The sequence below is a fragment of the Canis lupus genome, chromosome 7, assembly GCF_048164855.1.
Source record: "Canis lupus baileyi chromosome 7, mCanLup2.hap1, whole genome shotgun sequence".
Lineage (NCBI taxonomy): Eukaryota > Metazoa > Chordata > Mammalia > Carnivora > Canidae > Canis > Canis lupus.
The window spans coordinates 36,502,620-36,525,193 of record NC_132844.1 but is presented as its reverse complement, the minus strand read 5'-3'; positions in this window follow the sequence as shown (position 1 = coordinate 36,525,193).

Here is a 22,574-nt window from a genome sequence, read left to right as displayed (position 1 = left end):
CTTTATGTTTCATAAACTTTAACTCCAATAAATTTCTTTTTCTTTAAAGATTTTATTTATTCATGAGAGACACACACAGAGAGAGAGAGAGAGAGAGAGAGAGAGAGAGGGAGAAGGGGGGGCAGAGACACAGAGGGAGAAGCCGGCTCCGTGCAGGGAGCCAGATATGGGACTTGATTCCAGATCTCCAGGATCCTGCCCTGGGCTGAAGGCGGCACTAGCCCCTGAGCCATCCGGGTTGCCCCCCAATAAATTTCTTGTATTCCATTTTGGCACCTGGTTGTCAGGGTACCCGAACTGATAACACACAGACACAAAAAATAATTATAAAAAACCTGGCAACTATTATAATTAGGAAAATGTGCTGACTGTTATGGGAAGCTTTTCCTGCCTTCCACAAAGAAAGTAAAATAACTCATTGCTTATGTTTGCTACTTTACCTTGTTAAAACTCTGCTTTTATTATAGAACATCTCATATTGTATTATAATTGCTCATTTTTAAGAAGATTTTATTTATTTATTTGACAGAGAGTGAGCACACAAGCAGGGGGGAGTGGCATGGAGAGGAAGAAACAAGTTCCCTGCTGATCAGGGAGCCCCATATGGGGCTTGACCCCAGGATCCTGGGATCATGACCTAATTGGAAGGCAGACACTTAACTGGCTAAGCCACCCAGGTACCTCTATAATTGCTTATTTTTGTCTGTCACTCCATTAGACTATGAGCCCCTTGAGATACCATGACATTTTATCTCTTTATACTGTAGGTTTTTTGTTTTTGTTTTTTAATCAAGCTCTCAGTATCAAAAATTCTTATTGAGAAAGGGTTAAGGATGTGAGGAAAGTATCACAGAGGAAGAACCAGTGGTCTATGTTTGAAAAATGAGCTGGCACTTTCCAGGTGAACCAGAAGGATGAGGATTTGACAGAAGGACCATCATCTAGAATAATGTGCTAAGCAAAGAAGCATGAACAAGTATTCAGGAAGTAGCAAGTCACTTGGAAAGGCTAGAGCTTATTGTGCTTGGGGGTGTTGAGGAATGGGAGATGATAATGGAAAGATAAATTAACTTTGCACAACACAGGTACTTGCCACATGTTTGTATATGTAAACCATATATGTCATTTCTCAAAAAAATGAGGAATTGCATGTGTGCATGTGTGCATATATAGTGAGATGACTGAAGATGATTGAAACAGAAAGTTCTGGCTATATTTCATTTTGCGTGAAAGGCAAAGGAAAATTATTATGAGAAATGATCTGTGACCATGAATGTTTCTATTTTCTATAATGAGGCCAAAACAAGAAACAATTTCTGTTTGATTATGGTACTGTAAGAATGCAATTACATTCTCCAGCCCCAATCTCAGAGCTAGTTCTAACTATTACTTCTCCTTAGGCAAATGCATCGTATTATATGCCAAATCCTGGGTTTTCCTCTAGATTTCCTCAGGGGTCACCTTTTCTTTCCTTACCCACAGCATCACTTTTCTGCAGATGCTATAAGCTTTCTCTGAAGTCTCTATAATTGTTTATTTATTTTTATTTTATTTATTGTTTATTTTAGGAAAATATATAGATTTTCCTGAAATCTCTGTAAATCTCTTGTGCAGGCATTGCAGATTCTTGCTTACTATGGCAAGAAAAGCATCCCACAAGAACTGTTTTTGTTTCATTGCTTTCCTTGGTTGGGAACTTATGATGGTTTTCTGTTATCACTTATGACATACAAAAAGTCCTATGTATGTAGAATAGTCAGTATAGAGGCCCCTATAGTTAATAATTATTTATTGTTGAGTTTAGTAGATAAATTGAAATGGTTTAGGAATTATAACTCACATTTGTTAGTAAGGAAGAGTATTTTCTAGCTTTGTCATTCTGAATTATGATCTAGAAATATATATCCTTTAATAATTCTAAGGTAAGCTAGAGTTTATAAAGGATCAATTCTGGGTACATTTTTACAACTGTGTTCCAAGAATAATAGCTAAATATGAGAGAGAGGTCTAAAAGCAATTCAAAGAATTTTTCTATTTCTCTTTTTATTTCCCCCTCCATGTCCTCCCTCCTAATCTTTGAGGATACTGCAACTCCATTTTCTTGGCAAAATAATTTCAAGGAGATCTGGAATGAAAGATCACTTAGGTTTTAATGGCTCTGCTGTCAACAGCTGACTTTCTGTTAGTAGAACATGCTGTATTTTTGCACATAGAAGGGAGTACAAGACACATTCCATGATATGTATACCATTAGGGACATCTGAGTTCTTGATTGCCAATTTTAGAGAGATGTTGACAAGTGTAGACAGAAGTGCAAGAGTTTTTTTTTTTCATGAAATTTTTTCTTTGAATTGTAAGGGAAAACTATGATGTCTGCATATTAGGACAGAAAGTATTTTTTTTTTTTACAGAAAGTATTTCTATTTATTTTTCTTCATAACACACTTTTTTGGTCCAGAATGATTATTTTTCATTATAGAGTCATAAAAAAAAGATGAAATGGCAAATACTTTCTCTATTAATTCTTTAAACGTCATGACCTAGAACTTTTAGGCTAGTTTGGTATGATTTTTATAGCAGAGCCTAAGAAAGCATTTATAGAAGTTTGTGTGGGTAGGGAAAGCCCTGTGGGAAAATAATAATAGTAATAGTGATGTAATAATAATAAAAACAAGAGAGGTGTTTATATTTCAGGTATCATGCTCAGCATTTTATATCTACCCTTGTTTATGCAAGGATAATTACAATCCTTAGTTGACTGTACTTTCCTTAGGAAACCAGAGTGATGAGAATGGCACCAATACTCTTTAGGGAAACCATTTAAATTGCCCTTAATTTCATTCTAATAGGGGAAGAAAAGTTTACAAATTCAAATCTTTAGTAGTCCTTAGGATGTTCACTTTGAAATTTACCTTTCACTGTTTTCCTTAACTCCAGTTGAAATTTTTTTCTCCAAACTCTGTATTTAAGAGTTTTAAAAATATAAAGAACCATAGACTGACAGAGCAGCTCTGTTCCCTAATATTTACATCTTTGTAATGAAGAGACTTGCAGTGGTTTTGTGGGGACTTGTAAAAGAGAAAGTCCTGTGAAGAGGGTCAGCTGTTTTCTCTTGTATTTAGGAGGGAAAATGAAAGGAGAGCTCTTCACCCAAAGTTCTAGGAGAATGAATAATCCAGCCCTTTTTATGTTTTGACTTTTTTAAAAAAATAATTTAATCTCTGTGGTCCTGGAGAAGGTGATTTGGTTTCATCCTCACATGGTGAACCATGCAGGCTGCCAGCCCCACTTGGGGATTTTGCACAATGTCATCTCATGTTGGATGCATGGATGGTATCCAAAGGCAGAAATGAGCTAATACATTTTATTATAGGATGTTGCTTTTAAAAAGTACTTATTCTTAATGGTTCTTTGTCAAAACAGAGTATGTGTGGAAAAACTGAAAGTTTCAGGGGAAGTGGAAAGGCTCAGCACCTGCAGAGTCAGATATGAAATCTGTGGACATCTGCCACAGAGCTTTAAGAGATAAGGTCTGATTCCTGGAAGGGGTAATGGAGAGGGCTATGTGATTGGTTGTTCTTGTTTTTATTTTTAGAATTCAGAATTTATTCTAAGAATTAAAGGTTACGTGAACAAAATGTACCATTATATCATCTTAAGGTTAAGAAGATGACATAATTAGATTCCTTTTTAAAAAGATTTGTCTGCAAAGGGAAGTTGAGAGTGGAGGCAGGGATGAAGTAATTTTTTAGATGTGGCGGCTTGAATTGTGTGGTTCCAGTAGCCTTCCTGATGTTTCACAGAATATGGAAATAGGCTGTGGCTTTTCCTTAAAAAAAAAATGAGGCTTCATTGTTTAAGAATATGTTGAGAAAAAAAGTCTGCAATTTGTTTTTGATTGGTGATGTGTTACAGAGACTTTTGATAAGATTTAAAGATTCTTTTAGGGGGAGGAAACAACATGGCCACTGGGATAGATGAAAGGCATGACTCTGTTATTCATAATTCATAATTCCTTCTGGCTGCTCCTGGGCAAGGCTATACAGGGGACTGTACCTGGCAATAAGCTAACGCCCGCTAGAACTGTGGGGAGCTTGTATGGCAGATCGGATAGCTAGGTTTCTGTGGCTAGTTTGAGTAATTGTAGTTTGCCCCAGTTGACTCTGGGGCACAGGGGTTGTCCCTCATTGTCTGGTGCTTGGCCCTGTGGGGTGACTAGTGAGAGTATACAGTAGGCCTGAGTGTGAGAGCCTGATTGAGGGGGGGTGGTTGGGGTGTGGACATAACTGATGTTCAAGAAAGGGGAGCCGGGTGGCCAGGGCTGTAAAGCTGGTTCAAGACAGCATTAAAACAACAAAACCTCCAAAGACCACTATGTTCCAAGAGATGGCTGACTGCCTATGTTGAAATGGTTTAAATATTAGTGTGAATCTAAACATACAGGTTTCATTTGATGCCTAGGTTCTGCCTACACACTTACCCAACTCTTGCCAGTGACACAGAAATGAGCAGGTACAAATCAGATCTTGGGAGTTGATGGCAACAATAATGAGTACCCACTCCCACAGGGTTTCTTCCTTCTGTCATTTGTTTGTTTTACTTTACCTTTCCAAAGCAGCTTGGAATGGAAGAGAAAGTGGAAGGCTCTGCATGTGTGTGTGTGGGGTGTTTCAGGGTAGCTAGCTTTGAGGGTCATGGTGCTGATGCTGAGTTAGGGATAGAACCTCAGCTCTCCTCTAGAGCAGCTTTCCTCTGGTATAGTTGTGAGGACTGAGTTACTCCTCCAGTTTAGGGTTAGAGAGGAATTTGTGAAAACCTAAGAAGTGAGCTGAAGGAAAATTAAGTTGCACATGTCCATGACACATGAAAAAAAATGGTGTTTTTCACCTCTGTTTCTGGTCCTGCTTGGGGCTTTAGTTGAGTCTGTTCCTGGCCTCAAAGGACCTCTACCTGGACTATGAGTATATACTTGATTTACAACAAACATTCCAGTAGCTCATTCAGACCCATGAACTATATTCCAAATGCCCTAAAAAAGAGGGTAGAGCCCAGGAAAGCAGCAGTGTTTTTTGGGCTGTTGTAAAATAGGGAGGAGTCTAATGGGGAAGCCCAGAACTAGTGGGATCCTGAAAGATTTTCACCAATTCTTGTTAAATTTGGCTCTATGAAGTATTATATTGTTGTAAGGGTCCTACAGGGCCTTACCTCTTGAAATCAGGCCCAGGCAAGCTGCCTGCCCAGTGGCAAATCCCTGCCCTTAACATTTAAAGCTTTCCCAGGGCCTATATGAAAGAAGAATTAATTGGACACCAGATTTAACTTCATTCTTCTCCAAATATATCCTCAATTTAGGGACTAAATGGTCTTTACTCTGGTAGGAGGGTATTTGGTGACCCCAACCACTGATTGACTAGCATATGGCTTAGGGTAGAGCTTCATTCTAAGGGTATACATAATTTTTGTTGATGACAATCACATTTTTATGTTTCATCCCTTTGAATCATGAAGTTGAAACCAATTCATACACAAATAATAAAAACAGCATGTTTGGCCTTTTCTCAAAATTATTTATGAGGCTTTATTGCTACCTGAGAGTTCATTTAAGATTTCTAAAAATTATTTGTTACTTGTACAAATGGACTCTGATGAGATACAAAGGCATAGAGAAATTTTGGATAAAATGATACCCTCTGGAAATGCTTCACAGGAATCATTGAAATCTTTACCAGAAATTCAAAGTGATGTTAATTGAACCCCCTGATCCATCTGTGATGCTGGATTAAAATTTTAGTAGTAGAATACCAGATAAATTATTGGAGGATTTTTCCTACCCTAGTTTAAAACCTGGAACAAATGTAGAAAAACATAGAGAATAGACATTTCATTGGTAGGGAAGCTGGAAAGAAGTTCCATCTTATAGCGTACTCCATGGCACACTGGTATGCTGGACACTTCTTGTGTGCAGTGGTACATCCTTCCAGCCTTATCCCACAGTCTAATCATGGCTGTGATTCTGGATTGTCTTTGACTGCCTCTGAGGCTATACCCTGACATAGGCTCACCTCAAGCCCATGTTGTAAGTCTCTCTCTTCTTGCTCCAGAACTTTGTTGACACTGAGGTTTGGGGACCCAGAGCAACCATCCAACATTCAGGTATATACAAGTGCCAGGAAGTGTGGGTGAGTTCACACTCAGCAAGACAAGCCTTGACCAATGGGGTATGTGTAACTAAAGATAAATGCTTCTGCCTTCCTTCCTGAGACACATTCTGTAAGATTTCTTAGGTTATCTGTGGATTTCTCCCACTTGCAACATGAAAACTGGTCTTTGGAATGATACTCCCTTCTTCCGCATGTATTCTCCTGTCACTTATCCTTACTTTCTGGGATCGCATTCCTGAACAAATCATGCCTATATTCACCTTTTTCTCCAGGCTTTGCTCTTAGAAGATCCCAGGGAAAGATTATTAAAAATTCTATGAATCAATGCTAAATGACAATCAGAACACTAGAAAAATGTGCAAAGGACTTAAACTGGCAATTTCACAGCAAATATATGTTAATTTTAATTAGCAATAAATGTTAATTACTACAAAAATACAAAGCTTTTGTTTTAATATCATTTTGGGATAAAATTTTACCTTATAAAAATGGTAAATTAAAATAAAATGGATAACATTATGGTAAATGTTTGCGGAACCAGTTTCAAACTTAGTGGTGGAGTTGCCAAATTGGAGGTTAATTTGCTAATATCCTTTTGGAAGATAATTCTCCATGAATATTCTCATATTTCTTCATGATCTGGGCTTTCTGAACAAGGGGAATATTTGAATAGCAAAGGTCTTAGAAGCTAGAGGTTGTGAATTGCTCCAAAGATATATAGAAACTTATCTTCCATGGAGAGACATTCACTTACCTTCCAGGGTTTTAAAATTCTCTTTCTCTTTCTCAGCAGCGGGGGAATAGGAGAGATGTGCCAGCTACCCTGTATAAGCTATGAATCTCATAATTTGAAGGATCCTCTCCTATGGCACAAAAACCGTGATGCATGTGTGCGTGAACACCTGGTACCCATTGTGTCACCCTGTGGGAATTGAGGCAAAGGGAACCAATGTAAGATGCTCTGGGTTGCTCTTCTTTTTTTTTTTTTTTTTTTTTTTTTTTTAGGGTTGCTCTTCTTGATGTGAGTAATAAATGGTTTGTTCTCTGATCCTGAAGTCTGGTGTTTCTGTCAGCATGCATATATACACATATATATACACATGTTTGTGTATATATAACAATGGCAGGCTAACTTATAAGTTTGTAAAGTAGCATAAAATCTCTGACCTTTTGGAGGTTTGGTCTCTCAAAACCAAAAGTGAACATAACCTTTGGACTTGTTTTAAACCCCTACAAACTTATTTTATATGAGTATATAGGGGCATATATGTTGGGTGCCTGCCCAGCATCCAGAGCTCCCATTTAAAACAACACTTAACTTCTTTTGGAGAACTACCCCCTCTATGGCATAGCAGCTGTTAAGTTTTTTTTTTTTTTTTTTTAAGATTTATTATTTATTCATGAGAGACAGAGAGAGAGAGAGAGAGAGAGAGAGAGTGAGGCAGAGACACAGGCAGAGGGAGAAGCAGGCTCCATGCAGGGAGCCTGATACGGGACTCGATCCCGGGACTCCAGGATCATGCCCCAGGCCAAAGGCAGGCGCTAAACCGCTGAGCCACCCAGGGAGCCCCTGTTCAGTTTTTTTGAGCAATGGGTGGGTGGGGAGGGGTTTTGACTTTATCCCAGTTTCTAGAGTGAGTCTTCACAGGTTTAAGCAAATCTGCTTAAGTATGATACAGCTGCCATGATGACTGGATTAGTGCCTAGTACTTTGATTATCAGTTCATGTTATTTACCTGGGCATTATTATTGCTTAAGATTGATTGGCCCAAGCAGGGTGAAATAAGTGAAATAAAGGACATTTATTGTACGGCAGGGTGACAAGAAAAACTTTCTCTGGATAATGTGTGGGGTAGAGGTCCAGAACTGCTGCAGTAATTTGTAAACATTGAGAGAAGTTAGGTTAAGGGTTAAACTGTTAATAAAAGACTGTGGAAAAATTAGAGAAAAGTAGAGCCAGCATCCTGATTAAACCATGCCTGAACTCCATTGAATTTTAAAGTTATGTGAGTAAATAAAATTCTTTGTTGTTTATGTCAATTTGAATTGAGTTTTCTGGTATGGGTACTGAAAATCTAACTTACTGTTAAAGGGGCTCAAAAGGATAGGGTATGAGGAGGCCTACTCAGCCTCTCTCTATTACTTGACTTGTCTGAAATTCCTATCCTCAGAGATATTCCTTTGTATTAAACTATTGATCTAGACCAGTGCCATCTAAAAGAACTTTCTACTATGGTAGAAATATTCTATATTTGCACTGCCCAATATGGTAGCTATTAGGCACACATGACTGCTGAAATGTTACTGGTGAGATTGAGGAAGTAAATAATAAATTTCACTTAATTTTAATTGATTAGAGTTTAAATTTAAAAGGTGCATGACATTAGGAGCTACTGTATTGCACGGTATAAATATAGATTGCCTTCTTAAAAAGGAAAGTGCCTGGAAGAAAAATAAGTCAGTCTTGTCAAATTTTAATATGCTTTATTAAAAATTTCTTCTTGGAAAACTTAAATTTGGGCCTAGAACACAGGAGGTTGGGTGTATTTGATAATTTGATTTTTATTTCTTTTTGGGATAGGTCATGTAGAAGAGATTCAGAATAGGGAAACACTTTTACCTTTCCTCCTTCTTGGAAATTTTACCTTTCAAGGATCTACTCTTCTGTAAAATTATTTTTAGAAGGAAAAACAGTTGCCAATTTTTCTTGATATGGGCAGTGTATTTCCTTACAGTTTCATTTCACATCAGTGGGAATATAAACAAAAGCAGTATAAATAAGAATATTAGGAGTTCCTTACAAACGTGGTACATAATATGTTCCAGATGTGAGAATTTTGAAAACTGACTATATCAATGAAACTCTAGTAAAGAAATAAAGGGAAAGACCTATTGTTTTTCCCCCCCCTCCTTTTCTCTTTTCTTCCTTTCTTCCCTTCTTCTCCTTCTCTCTCTGTATTAGTCTGTTAGGGTGTCCTAACAAAATGCCACAGACTGGGTAGCTTAAATAGAAATTAGTTTTCTTACAGATCCGAAGGAGGAAACTCCAAGATTAAGGTGTCCTTAGGTTTAATTTCTCCCAAATCCTCTCTCTTGGGTTTGCAGATGGCCACCTGCTTGCTGTGTCCTCACAGAGCCCTTTATCTGTGCACATATATCCCTAATGTCTCTTCCTCTTATAAGGACACTTAAAATTTTAGTGGGTTAAGTCTTCTTCCTTTTCTCTCACCTAACCTTAATTACTTTTTTAAAAGGCTCTGTTTCCAAATACAATCACATTGAGGGTTAGCACTTCAACATATGAATTTGGGGTGACCAAAGTCAATTCATAACACTGTCTTCCTTTCTTCTACAAGTATTTAAGGACTTATTTTTGAAAGACATTAAGGTTACAATAGGAACAAGCAAGATATAGTCTCTGTCTTAATAGGGCCCCAGTCTCTCTCTGGAAGAGTATTAACAAGCAACCTAATTTAAAATACAGTGTGAGTTATTGTGGGAGAAGTATAGGGCATTATGACAGCACATGAAAGGGACATTAGACCTCTTGGGTGGAATGAGCAAGGGCTTTTGGCAGTAAGTTATACCAAGCTAGCATCCAAATAAAGGGTAGAAATGAGGCCAGGAAGGGGATGTGGAGTTGGAGGAGGTAGCTGGAGGGAACAGAAAGGGTGAAAGCCTGAAGGACAAGATTGAGCTTAGGGAAGATAACATGTAGTGACAGGTGGAGGAGGCAGAGATGGTAAGACTTTGTGATTGTTTAGATGGGGATGGAGAGGTGAAAGGGAAAGGAGCATGCCCAGGACCACCATAATTTTTTGTATTTCCAGGAGACAGAGGGTGTGAATAGCGGAAAGAAAAAGAGACAGAGGCAGGGAGGGACGGAGGAAGAGAGAGGCCATGTCAGTGGTGTTGTGTCATTTGTGGAAGCTTATGTTGGTAACTCAGTGCTATTTCCCCCTTCACTTCTCTCCCCTGTATTCAGGGACTGGAATCCTGAAAATCACATTTTCTGAACTCCCTGTCAGCTGGTTTCCTATTTAGAGTCTATCAATGAGAGACATTTAAATTAGATTTGGAAGTCAGATAGTAGTATAGACACTGTTTCATTGAGAAAGTAATGGGTTTTGTGAAGTTTAGTGTTCTGAGAATTACCCCTTTCATTGCTATCAGCAGTTGAGCTCCTCAGCGCTGTCTCCCACAACTCCGACACTTTTTATGCCTTCCAACAGTTTAAATCCCTAATTCCTACATGTAAGTTCCTTCCTGTTCAAGATACCTAAAATGGTTCTTGCTTTTCTGGTTCAACTCTGAGCATCCAACTCCCAACATTCAAGCTGAGCATTCCATGTCAGCCTGCTAGAACTTCTAGATATTTTCAGAACTTGCCTCTTTTTCTCTCACATGTTAGGCTCAGGTGGGGTCTGAGCATCCTTGTCAAGCAGTGTTACCCAGAATTTCCCACCTTTTTGTAGCCATCATCATACTGAATCCAATCTCCTTTTCTTCCCTTTTTACTATGCCTGTGTGTATGAAACTTTCCATTTCTGTTTAGCAAACCACACTGAATCTTCCGTCTCCTTTGAATGCTCTTTTTAATCTTGCTAAAATAAAATCTGTCCATAAGGACGTTGCTTTTTCATGGCCATGAATTGGGCAGTGTTTTCCTTGCTTTCCAGTGTTCCATGGCTGTTTTTTTTTTTTTAAGATTTATTTATTTATTTATTTATTTATTTATTTATTTATTTATTTATTTATTTATGATAGACATAGAGAGAGATAGAGGCAGAGACACAGGAGGAGGGAGAAGCAGGCTCCATGCCGGGAGCCTGACGCGGGACTCAATCCCAGGACTCCAGGATCGCGCCCTGTGCCAAAGGCAGGCGCTAAACCACTGAGCCACCTAGGGATCCCCTCCATGGCTGTTTCTAAATCATTTCTCTTAGTTTCTTTAAAGAAATTATTATTTTTTGTTAAGTTTTTAATTTTAATTTAAGTATAGTTAACATACAGTGTTAGTTTCAAATGTACAATATAATGACCCAATAGTTCTATTCATTACACAGTGTTCATCATAATAAGTGTGCTCTTTACTCCCCATTATCTATTTCACCCATCCCTCCACCCCCTCCTCTCTGGTAACCATCAGTTTGTTTTCTATAGTTAAGAATCTGTTTCTTGGGTTTATTCTTTCTCTTTTCCCCCCCTTTGCTGGTTTGTTTTGTTTCTTAAATTCTACATATGAGTGAGATCATATGGTATTTATCTTTCTCTGACTAATTTCACTGAGCATAATACCCTCTAGTTCTATCCATGTCATTGCAAATGCAAGACTTTATTCTTTTTGATGGATGAGTAATATTCCAGTGTGTGTGTGTGTGTTTGTGTGTGTATGTATATATAGTACCACATCTTTATCTATTCATCTGTTGATTTTTAGTGTTTTGAGGAATCTCCCTACTGTTCTCCAGAGTGCACCAATTTGCATTCCTACCAACAGTGCAAGGGGTTTCTTTTTCTCTACATCCTCACCAATACTTGTTCTTTCTTCTGTTTTTGTTTTTAGCCATTCTGACAGATATGAAATGATATCTCATTATGGTTTTGATTTGCATTTCCCTGACGATTAATGATGTTGAGCACCTTTTCATTGTTGTTGGCCATCTGGATATCTTCTTTGGATAAATGCCTGGTTTGTTGGGTATTTGAAGTAATTATTATCTGCTGATACCATACCCCTACCTTCTCACTATTGATCTACAATTATAGTTACCTGAGCTATTCAACTCTCATCTGTCTTTGATATTTGATTTGAAATGTTGCCGTAAAGAGTTGTTTAACGTTCATTATATGTAAAACATTGAGAAAAGTGGTACAAAGTAAGTCTTCAATGAGTATTATTATCATTGTCATCATCCGCATTTTTCCCTGCTTGCACCAGAACAAGTAAACATTGCTGAAGAAAATCACACACTGGGATTATTGGTTTTTTTTGAATTCATGGTTACAGCCCTCAAATTGGCCCTCAACCCTGCTCATCAATCATTATTGTTCTTTATTAAGCTTGCTTTCCCACTCAGGGAGATGACTTATGATACTTTCTTCTTTTTTCCTATATCCCACACCCTTTCCCACTCTCAGATCCTGATCTCAGCTCACACTTCATTAAGACAATACAGATTAACTTGGAAACTCTCTTATCTTCTTCTCTCCACCACATCATTTTTCCTTAGTACATCTGCTCCTCCCTTTGTATTTCCATCAAGTAAGTGGCCTTCCTTTGATCACAGCCTATCCTTCTAATTGTTCTTTGTACCCTTTTCCTCATTCTTTTTTAGGATCCTGCTCCTCCTGTTATCTGCTCTTCTGTTAGATAATTACCATCAACCAAAGAAGCAAAAAGCTTCTAAAGCAAACACCTGCCTTCAAACACCCCCTCTCTGTTCCCATTCATGGTAAAACTTCTAAAGTAGTACCCTGCAATTACTGTCACCACTTTCTCACCTCCCATTTACTTTAAGTCCTTGCTAATCTGGTCCCACACCTTTGCAGACACCAAGATGGCTCCTGAAGAGGTCAGTGTCTCCGTGTAATCAAATTCAACGTGAGGTTTTTCAATCTCACAGTAGCATTCAACTCAGTTGAACCATTCTCTTCTTGAAGCATTTCCTATCCTACTTAATATGATGTCACAACTCCTGGGTTTCATTCAAAGTTCTGTTATTTTCTACCCAACCTTTGCACTAGGGCATGTTTCTAAGCTATATATTCAGGTCTATCCTTATCCTTTAAGGTGTTCTTAAAGTTGTGAGTCTATGAATACTAGTATGAAGTAGGGAGACTCAGGAGCCATACTGTCTGCTCATACATCTTGGCTCCACCATTTACTAGCTGTGTGACTTCAGGCAGATTACTTGACTTTGTTGGATGTCAGTTTCTTTATCCATATAACGAGGATAATAGTGCTTTAGTTGCAGGGGTATTTTGAGGATTATATTAACAGTGTGCAGCTTATAGTAAGCACTCAATAAATGTTAGGTGTTATTATTATATGCTGAAATGCTCAGATTTCTATCTTCTGCCTAGACCTCTCACCTAAGGTTTAGATTCATATGCTGCTGCCTATTTAAGAACTCAACATGGATGACTAGTAGGAATCCCACATTAACATGTTTAAAACAAGATTTAGATCTTGTTTATTAGCCCCTGAACCTATTTCTCTCCTCAGTCTTCACTTTCTTAGTAAATGACATCATCTCCATCTGTTCAGCAAAAAGTTATTTTTGAAGCTGGAGGTGCTTGTCAGTGCTTTCTGTAGTTTTTTCTTTTCCTTTTCTTTGTGTGTGTGTGTTCTTAGAAACATCCTATTACAGGTGTTCTTTAAAACTACATAACATGTGGTACAGAATGGGTATAACAAATTCACTGACCTAAAAATTCTGCCTGTAGTTCTTCACAATCTGAAATAAGAAAATTGAACTAAAACTAGTAGAAGAGTTAAAACCGTTATGGTGTTTCTTGGATTAGGTAATTTTACTAATAGCCTAAAGTACCTTTTGAACTCCCATGATATAAAACTCTTCACTCTGAGAGTGTGTGTGTGTGTGTGTGTGTGTGTGTGTGTTGGCGTTGGTGTATCTGCCTGCTAGAAGTTAGGAGAAAAGTGATGTGCAGCCTAGAAATAGTAGACCTGGTTCCATGACTCCTATTCCAGAGGACTAGTTTATTATTTTTTAAATATTTAATTTTTTTTTTTTATTCATGAGAGATGGGGGGGGGGCAGAGACACAGGCAGAGGGAGAAGCAGGCTCCATGCTGGCATGCTGGGAGCCCAGTGTGGGACTGGATCCCAGGTGTCCAGGGTCACACCGTGGGCTGAAGGTAGCGCTAAACCTCCTAGCCACCGGGGCTGCCCCAGAGGACTAGTTTAAATTACAGAGTACTAGTTTAAAAATAGAGTAAATACAGAATCATACGTATCTTTCAAAACTAATGAAAAAACCATATACTATAAAAATAATTGGTATATATCTGTCATGTCTTCATGATTACATTTGTCACTTTCTCCACTTCTACTATTTCTTCCAGTGTTATTATGACATTTTCTCTTAAGTGGCTGTTTCTTTTGTATAATATTTAATTTCACTGGTCTTTGGGGTTTTTTTTTGGCTATTTTTTTTGCTTTCATAATGACTCCAAATATAAATATGGTATTCTTTTCCAGGACAGTTATCAAAGGGAAGGAGATTTGAGTTCACAAAGAAAACAAATGCCCCGGAATTTCATGGTGTTAGAAATTCAGTGATCTTTTAGTGATCATTACAGCTACCACACAGTATCATTTACTAAGCACACACTATATTCTAGCCACTTGACTAAATAGTTTTCATGTATTATATCATTCAAGCATCATAATAATTCTGTCAGGTAGAAGTATTATTAACTACAAATTCCAGAGCAGAAAATTGGCTAAAAGAGCCTTATTATTTTACATAAGATCATATAGCTGGTAAATAACAAAGCCAGCATTCAAGCCCCTGTCCTCCTATCCCCAAAGCCAGTGCTCTTCATCATTAATTTAAACCTTTCACATAACAATTACAAATAAATAGTTTATTTAGTAGTATGCCCTAATAGTTTATTAAGTGGCTTATTCTTTCTATATATATTTTATCTTTTTCCCATTGATGAATTTCTAATTTTTTTGAGATTTTCACGCTTTATTAATTTTTTTACACACTGGATAGAAAACTTGATTACCTCATTCTCCATTATTTACCCAGTTGTAAGATTCAGCTTCCAAGTTCCAGCTAAGGGTTTATAAATCAGTTTTTGTTGTAGTCACCATTTCTCTTAGTACTGTGGTTTCCTTGTGTGATGATCATTTTGAAGTCTGCATTTACTGCAAAGGTAAGACTTTCCATATATTAGTTCTTTTAAAAATTTAGCTTGATTCCAGATCTTGTCCTTGGGCTGCCAAAATGACTCTGTGGCAACGTTGAAAACTGATGATAAATAGGGAATGTTTAGATTGAGACCCATGGAACTGGACCGAAGCACTTATCTTTAGATCCAATTTCGGTGATGTATGTATTATAATTCCTGGCAAGGAAAAAGTAATTTTTAGTTGATGGAAACCTTTTTCTGAAGTAACAGAAACTCCCTAGGTAGCAATGAATAGAAAATGTTAAATTCTCCGCCTTTGTTATTAAAGAATATAGCAAGTAGTGTCAGCAGCAGCTTTACCAGTCATGCAGAAAATGTCTTCATATGGCTGTTTCCACAATGTCAGCTTTCAATGAACATTTAGGGAATGATTTTTACCTTGTAGGACTGAAGTTACTCCCACAGGAAGCTGACCTGAGAATGGCCAAGGAAGTAACTTTCTTATGAACAGCCCAGAACAGGTATAGCACTGAGGGTATTGAGCCAGCGTGCTTTGGCTAGAATATTTCTTAGATTTTTTTTTTCTTCTGTCCATCTTAATTAATTAATCAATCAACACTCTAGATCATGCTGTAAAAGTTCCTAACCACATTAACATATGCAATTAAAAGATCCAAACAATTGAAGAAATCTGGGCAAGGAGAAAAGCTAGGTAAGGAATTAATAGATGGCAGCCACATTGATAGCACACCCCCTTGAAGAGTATGTAGTGACCAAGAACTGGGCTCTAAGTTTCCTAGACGTTAAAGAAAAAGTGAAAGATAATTGTAAAAACCAGTGTCCGTGGTAAAGAAATCAACTAATGAATCATGGAAACCATGACTATTTTCTTCCATGACTATATATAAACAACCTAGACTCCCTAATGATGTCATAATTGATACAATTACATATTATAGTGTTTGAATATTTCATTTGGTGTAAGGTGAATGCAAGATTTATTCTCATCATTTAGGGAAAGCAATTCTATTGCCAGAATTGGGAGTGGGAACAAAATAATTAGGCCCAGTTGTTAGCTCTGAGATAATATGACTTGTTTCAAGGGAAAAGTTAGACCATCTAGCTACAGCATATGTGTATATGTGTTGCCGAAGCGAGCACTAGCTACAGCATATGTGAATGGACTATATATTATTAAGACCATAAATATTTTCTAATTAATAGTAATCTTTCATTATTACAAATGCATTGTATATATATTGTATAAAATCAAAAGATACAGATAGATAACAATAAGAAAGAAGCCATTTTACTCAGAAAAAAAAGATCATAGTGTGTGTTTTGCAAAAAAATCATTATGCATAATATTTTAAATTACTTTTTTCCAGTTAAATTGTTATTTAAAATACTTACTTTTTCATGCCAATAAAGTTTTTATCTCTCTTAATTTCTAGTTCCTATTTCATTTCCCCCTACTATCTTCCAAATGCCTTTTTAAAAAAAAGATTGTATTTGTTTGGGAGACAGAGAGAGAATGCACACTAGCAGGAGGAGGGGCAGAGGGAGAGGGAAATACAAACTCCCTGCTAAGTGAGGAGCCTGAGGTGAGGCCCAGTCTCAGGACCTTGAGATCATGACCCGAGCTGAAGTCAGCCACTTAATTGACTGAACCACCCAGACACCCCCCCCCCAATATCTTTTATATAATTGGTTTGTTGTAACCAGAATCCAGTCCAGGCCCATGCATTAATTCTTGTTATTATGTTTAAGTTTTGTTGAAATCTGGAGCAGTGCTTTTTATCATGGTAGTAACTTGCTGAAGACTGTGCTGGTTGTCCTACAAAATATCTTCTGGATTTATCTGGCTATTCTCTTAGAGAAAATCACCCGTATCCCCCCCCCTCCTTTTTAAAAATATTTTATTTATTAGAATTTGAAGATTTTATTCCCTTTGAATGGGGGGGGGGGGCTGATGTGGAGCTCCATCCCAGGACCCCCAGATCATGACTTAAGCCAAAGGCTGATGCTTAATTGACTGAACCATCCAGATACCCCATATTTTTCAAGGAATTGGAATGAATTCCAATTAAACAATTTTGTCTGGAATACACTATGGGTCCTTCATGTTGTGTTACATCAGGAAACATGTTATACCTGGTTGCCCCACTCTTAGCAATGCTCAGACTGACTTATGGGTTAGGGTTATAAAAACCTGATCCCCAGATGTGTTTCCTCATTGACTCATGTAAGTAATCAGTAGGGTGTTACTTTGTTACCATATAGATGGACAGTTCTCCATCAACCATTTACCTAATGATTTTAATGACAATTGATAATCCTTAAATGTTTTCTGTCATTTGATCTTTATTTGCTGGTGTTCTTCCAGAGCATGGAATGATGGGTCCTACTGAAACACAGTGTCTATTGGAAAAATAGACCTACTTAATTCTTTCACTTTAATGATCAATTTTCAAACTACAAAGTTGTCTTAATAGACACCTTAGAGGTGTTCTGTTTTTCTGAGTATAATTTTGTATTCATGAATTTCTAGAAAATCTACATGTTAATTTACTAGAACCACTATATTTTGTGTTTCTTAGATGTTCAGCACTTTAGCTTTCAGTGGGAGCCCCTTCACATTACCTCATATCCATTTGACCGGCCCCACTAGTCTTTGAAAAATTCTTGCTTCCTGTCCACACATCTCAGACTCACTTTGTACCATTCCTGCCCCTGTCTTGGAATCTACTATTTATCCAAGTGGAGAGCCTGAGATCTGACATAGCTACTTACAATGGTAATATTTGCTTCTCGTAGCTATAAATATTTTTTTCCTAACTGGTTTTTAATAAGCACTGACAGCTGAAATGTCAAAGATGTGTTCACTTGTAATTACTTGGAATAGCTAGGTTACTTATTAAGGGCAGATGTTTATAATATAACAACCAGTCCAAAGGTGGCATAAGGTCCTCTTGGGAAAATTAAGAAGACTTAATCAAGATTGATGTGTGAATAAATGATATTCTCACCTTTGCATCAAGGTGAAATTAAAGGTAGAAAGTCTTTAATTCCCAGACAACTTAGTTATTATGCACTTCAGAATTTAGCAAAACCTAAGAATAGGAGAATTGTGCCTAAGCCCATCTTTTTTCTTATGTAGTATTTTTGTTAAAGACACAGTTTTGTAGTTCATGAAAGTCTGTAATTTGAGAGGCCCATTCATCAAATGGCTAAATCTGTAAGTTTGGCCAAAAGACAGAAAATGGAGCTTTTGCGAGTAGGAAATTTGATCCATAATTGGTATTAAATGTCTCCAGAACTCCTCACTTGTCTTTGTATTGACCCATTTGGAAAAAAAAAAAGTGCAGAATATAAAAGTGTTTACATTTAATGAATGGCTTCTTTGGATTCTCTTTGAAATGCATCCTTTTTTATTTTGCTAGACCGTTTTTAAAAAAAACTTCTTAGTTTTATGACAAGAAATAATATGGCCATCTCCTAATGTCCCCTATTGTCAGTATAGGTTTTATATCATCCTTTATTTTCTTTCACACTTTCATATTTTTTTTTGTGGCTTATGATTGATAGATGTATATTTCCTAGAAATTTTAAGAGTAAGATATGCAGATTACTTGGAATATAGATGAATCATTATTTAAAGAAACTCACATGTGACCTCAGACTTCTGAGCTCTGTCATCTCAAATCTTATTTCTGATGTGTGATTAAACTCATGAAACAGAATAAAAATAAGTAAAAAATTTATTTGTGGAAGAAATGAATAGTTTCTACTTTGTCTAAGTTGTCTAATAAAAGGAGATACATCAGAACATTTAATTGTTAAATAAGAAATAACTTTGGCTTTTTGACATAAAATTGAATAGTCATTGGGATTATAGAGTTTTGGCTAAGTTATTTTTCTCTCTGATTAAGATACCTTAATCACAGGCGTCTATAAATTCTATATTCACATCTATATCTACCCGTATCTTAGTTGTCTATTACCAAGTGCTGAGGATTAAAAACCAAGTTATTAAACTTCTTCAACCCTGGAATTCTCTGATTTATTCAGAGCCTAGGAAGGAGAAATTCCTAACTCTGCATTCTGCAAAATTTTTCACTTACTTTTGAAACTATTTTGTTGCTCTCTAATTAATGGGTGTCTTCATTTCACTTTTTATTAAGCCTTTGGATACAGCTGTATTCATATTTACTTTTGAAGCTGTTCTCATGATTTATAAACCACATGCTTGTATTTCAGTCAGAGTTGGTACACAGACTTTGTAACTGTGCATGGAAGCCTTGGTGTCAAGCATAACACAAAACCCCATCAGGATGAAGTTATTTTGTTCTGAGTAGCAGAGCACTAAAAGAAACTATTCATTATATGCCCTGTGATTCTTTAAACAACAGAAACATGGTTCATTTATAACGACTTTCTATGATTTAAACTATTGAGGGTTTTAACCAAAATATTTATTGAATAATACTGCATAGTTACCAACCTCTTATTTTCACTTTGAGAACATTTACACTTAAAATGAGAAATTGTATTACTAAAAAGTTTTATTTTAAAAATATAAATTGCGTGAAAAACATATTCATGAAATACAGAATATTTTCCATGGAGTTCATGTTTTCCAAAAGTTTAATGACTTAGATTTCTCTATGTATTATAATATTGTTAAATGCAGTTCCTCCAGAAGTAATGAAAAATAGAATCTAAATCACAGACTAAAACTTTTAGGTATTGTAATTTCTTGTTTTGAGAATTTTACAATTGTTACAAGGTGCCATGGTAATAAAAGTGTTTAAAAATATGAAAAAATGTGTGTAAGGTGAGTGTAGATGAACTAAATTCTTGTATAGATTAACCAAATCTTCACAGATGTGATATAGTTTTTAAGACTTGACAGACATTTAAGTAAAAATTATTAAAGTCATAAGAAAGAAGTACCCAATAATGTTTACCCCCAAATCTAACACTTGCAAATGTGTTTTATACAGTTTGGGAGGAATTTTTAGGAAAATTCCAAACCAATCCAAAAATCAACACCATGTTGAAGATGCTACAGTAAACATGTAATTATCATCAACAATAAACTCCTTATAAAGTATTGGAAGAAATGCAAACTTACAAAAATTTGTTGACTTCCAAAATTATATTTTAAATTTGAACTGGTTTATACCTTAGTAATTTATTACTACAAATTACTATAAATTATAGTCATATGGTCATTCATTTAACAAAGATTTAATAAGTCCTATGTTCCAGGCACTGTAATAGACTCTGGGGATATGAATTGGTATAAATGTGCTATCTTGGAAGTTCAATCCTATAGTAGTTAAAAGTAGTTTGGTTGTAAGTAAGAAAAACTTGACTATCAGTAATCTAAATGGATAGTTTTCTCTTACTGAGGATTTCTGGAGTTGGGAGACTCCTGCTTTTGGTCTAAGGTATATGAATGATAGGATCATACTTATGGCTTTTCTTTCATGCTTATAAGCTCCAAGAATTGGCATCATGACTACTTTCAAGATGAAGAAAGGGGAAGGAGTTTTGCTTATGATATCTGGGTTTCTGTTAGGAAAACAAATGCTTTCCTAGATGTAATCTAGAAAAATTCCATTTATTTGTTATTGGCCAAAACTTTGTTACATGCCCATTTCTACCTGCAAAGGAAAGTATAGTTGAGCATTGTTTCTCTAACTTTTATTAATGGAGTTGGAATGGAAGACGGGGGATGAATATTAAGTTGGGCTAGCCCGTCAATAGGTTCTGTCACTTGAGAAGTTTTTTTTTGCTGTATAATAAGGAATCCAACTATATTTTTCAGCAACTAGAGAATTGTATGATTGATAAACTTTTATATTTCTAAATATTGTGGTATAACAGGAAGAAGGACTCCACTAAGAAGTTAGATTAAGTCTTTGAAGTAAGAGTGGAAATTATTACAATAGAACTTCAGTATATATATATATAGATATAGATATAGATATAGATATAAAGATTTATTTATTTATTTGTGAGAGAGAGAGAGAGAGAGAGGCAGGCAGAGACACAGGAGGAGGGAGAAGCAGGCTCCATGCCGGGAGCCTGACCCGGGACGATCCCGGGACCCCAGGATCGCGCCCTAGGCCAAAGGCAGGCGCCGAACCGCTGTGCCACCCAGGGATCCCGAACTTCAGTAGATGCTCTTAATTAAACTGAGGGTAATTTTCTCTCATTGTTTGCTGAAATATAATGAAAGGATACTTTTTTTGCCTTTGACTTTGTGGAGTTGAACACATGTATTTTAAATGTTTTTCATTAGAAAGTAAGATGCAATTCATCAAGTTTCAGGAAAAATTAAACTCATCCATTTTTTTTCAGAGGAACACTCTTCAGTGGTTTTGTTTCTCGCACTAGTGAACCGGGGCTATTATTGGCACTACCATAAGGCAGAAAAGAATAATACATTTTTGATGAAATAAAAAACAACTAAGGCAGGGGAGAGTGACCAAAAGCACGCAGAAACTGGAAGAGTGTACCCCCCTGAAAACAGGAACCGGACTGGATGAGTTTAATTTTTTGCCTGAAGACATTCTCTACCAGAGTGGTATGGAATAGCTGGAACTCAAGCAGAAAGTTGCAGTCTTACTGGCTAACAGAATGAAAGAGAAGCACTACATGACCATCTTAATAAAAAATCATTTGTAAAATTCAGTATCCTTTCATTATAACTTTCAGCAACAATGAGAAGAGAAATTCCTCAGTCTAATTAAGAGCATCTACAGAAGGGATCCCTGGGTGGCACAGCGGTTCGGCGCCTGCCTTTGGCCCAGGGCGCGATCCTGGAGACCCGGGATCGAATCCCACGTCGGGCTCCCGGTGCATGGAGCCTGCTTCTCCCTCTGCCTGTGTGCGCCTCTGCCTCCCTCTCTCTCTCTCTCTCTCTCTCTCTCTCTCTCTCGTGTGACTATCATAAATAAATAAAAATTAAAAAAAAAGAGCATCTACAGAAACTTTTAAAAACGGAAACTACAACCAGCACTACACCTAATGGTATAAATTCTATAATTTTCTCATGGGATGAGGAACAAAGCAAGAATGTCTATGCTCACCACTTCTACTCAACATTGTTCTGGAAGTTCTAGTCAGTATAATCAAATAAGAGAATGAAGTAAAAAGCATAACAATTTTAATGAAAGATATAAGATGATATTTATTCACAGAGGATATAACCATCTTTCTAGTTATTCCTAAGGTATCTCAAAACAATTACAAGAGATAATGAGTGAATTTAGAAATTTCATAGGTATGAGGCCAATTGATCAAAATCAAAAGTATATCCATATATGAGGTATAAATATAAAATAAAACCTTACATTTAAAATATCAAAACTTAAATTACACAATGAATTTAATAAAGTATATGAATGTCATCTGTACTAAAACATACAAAACAATAGTGGTAGAAGTTATGGAGTAGAGAAATATACCATATTCATGGTTCAGAAGACTTAATTTTATTAATTTAATTTTTTT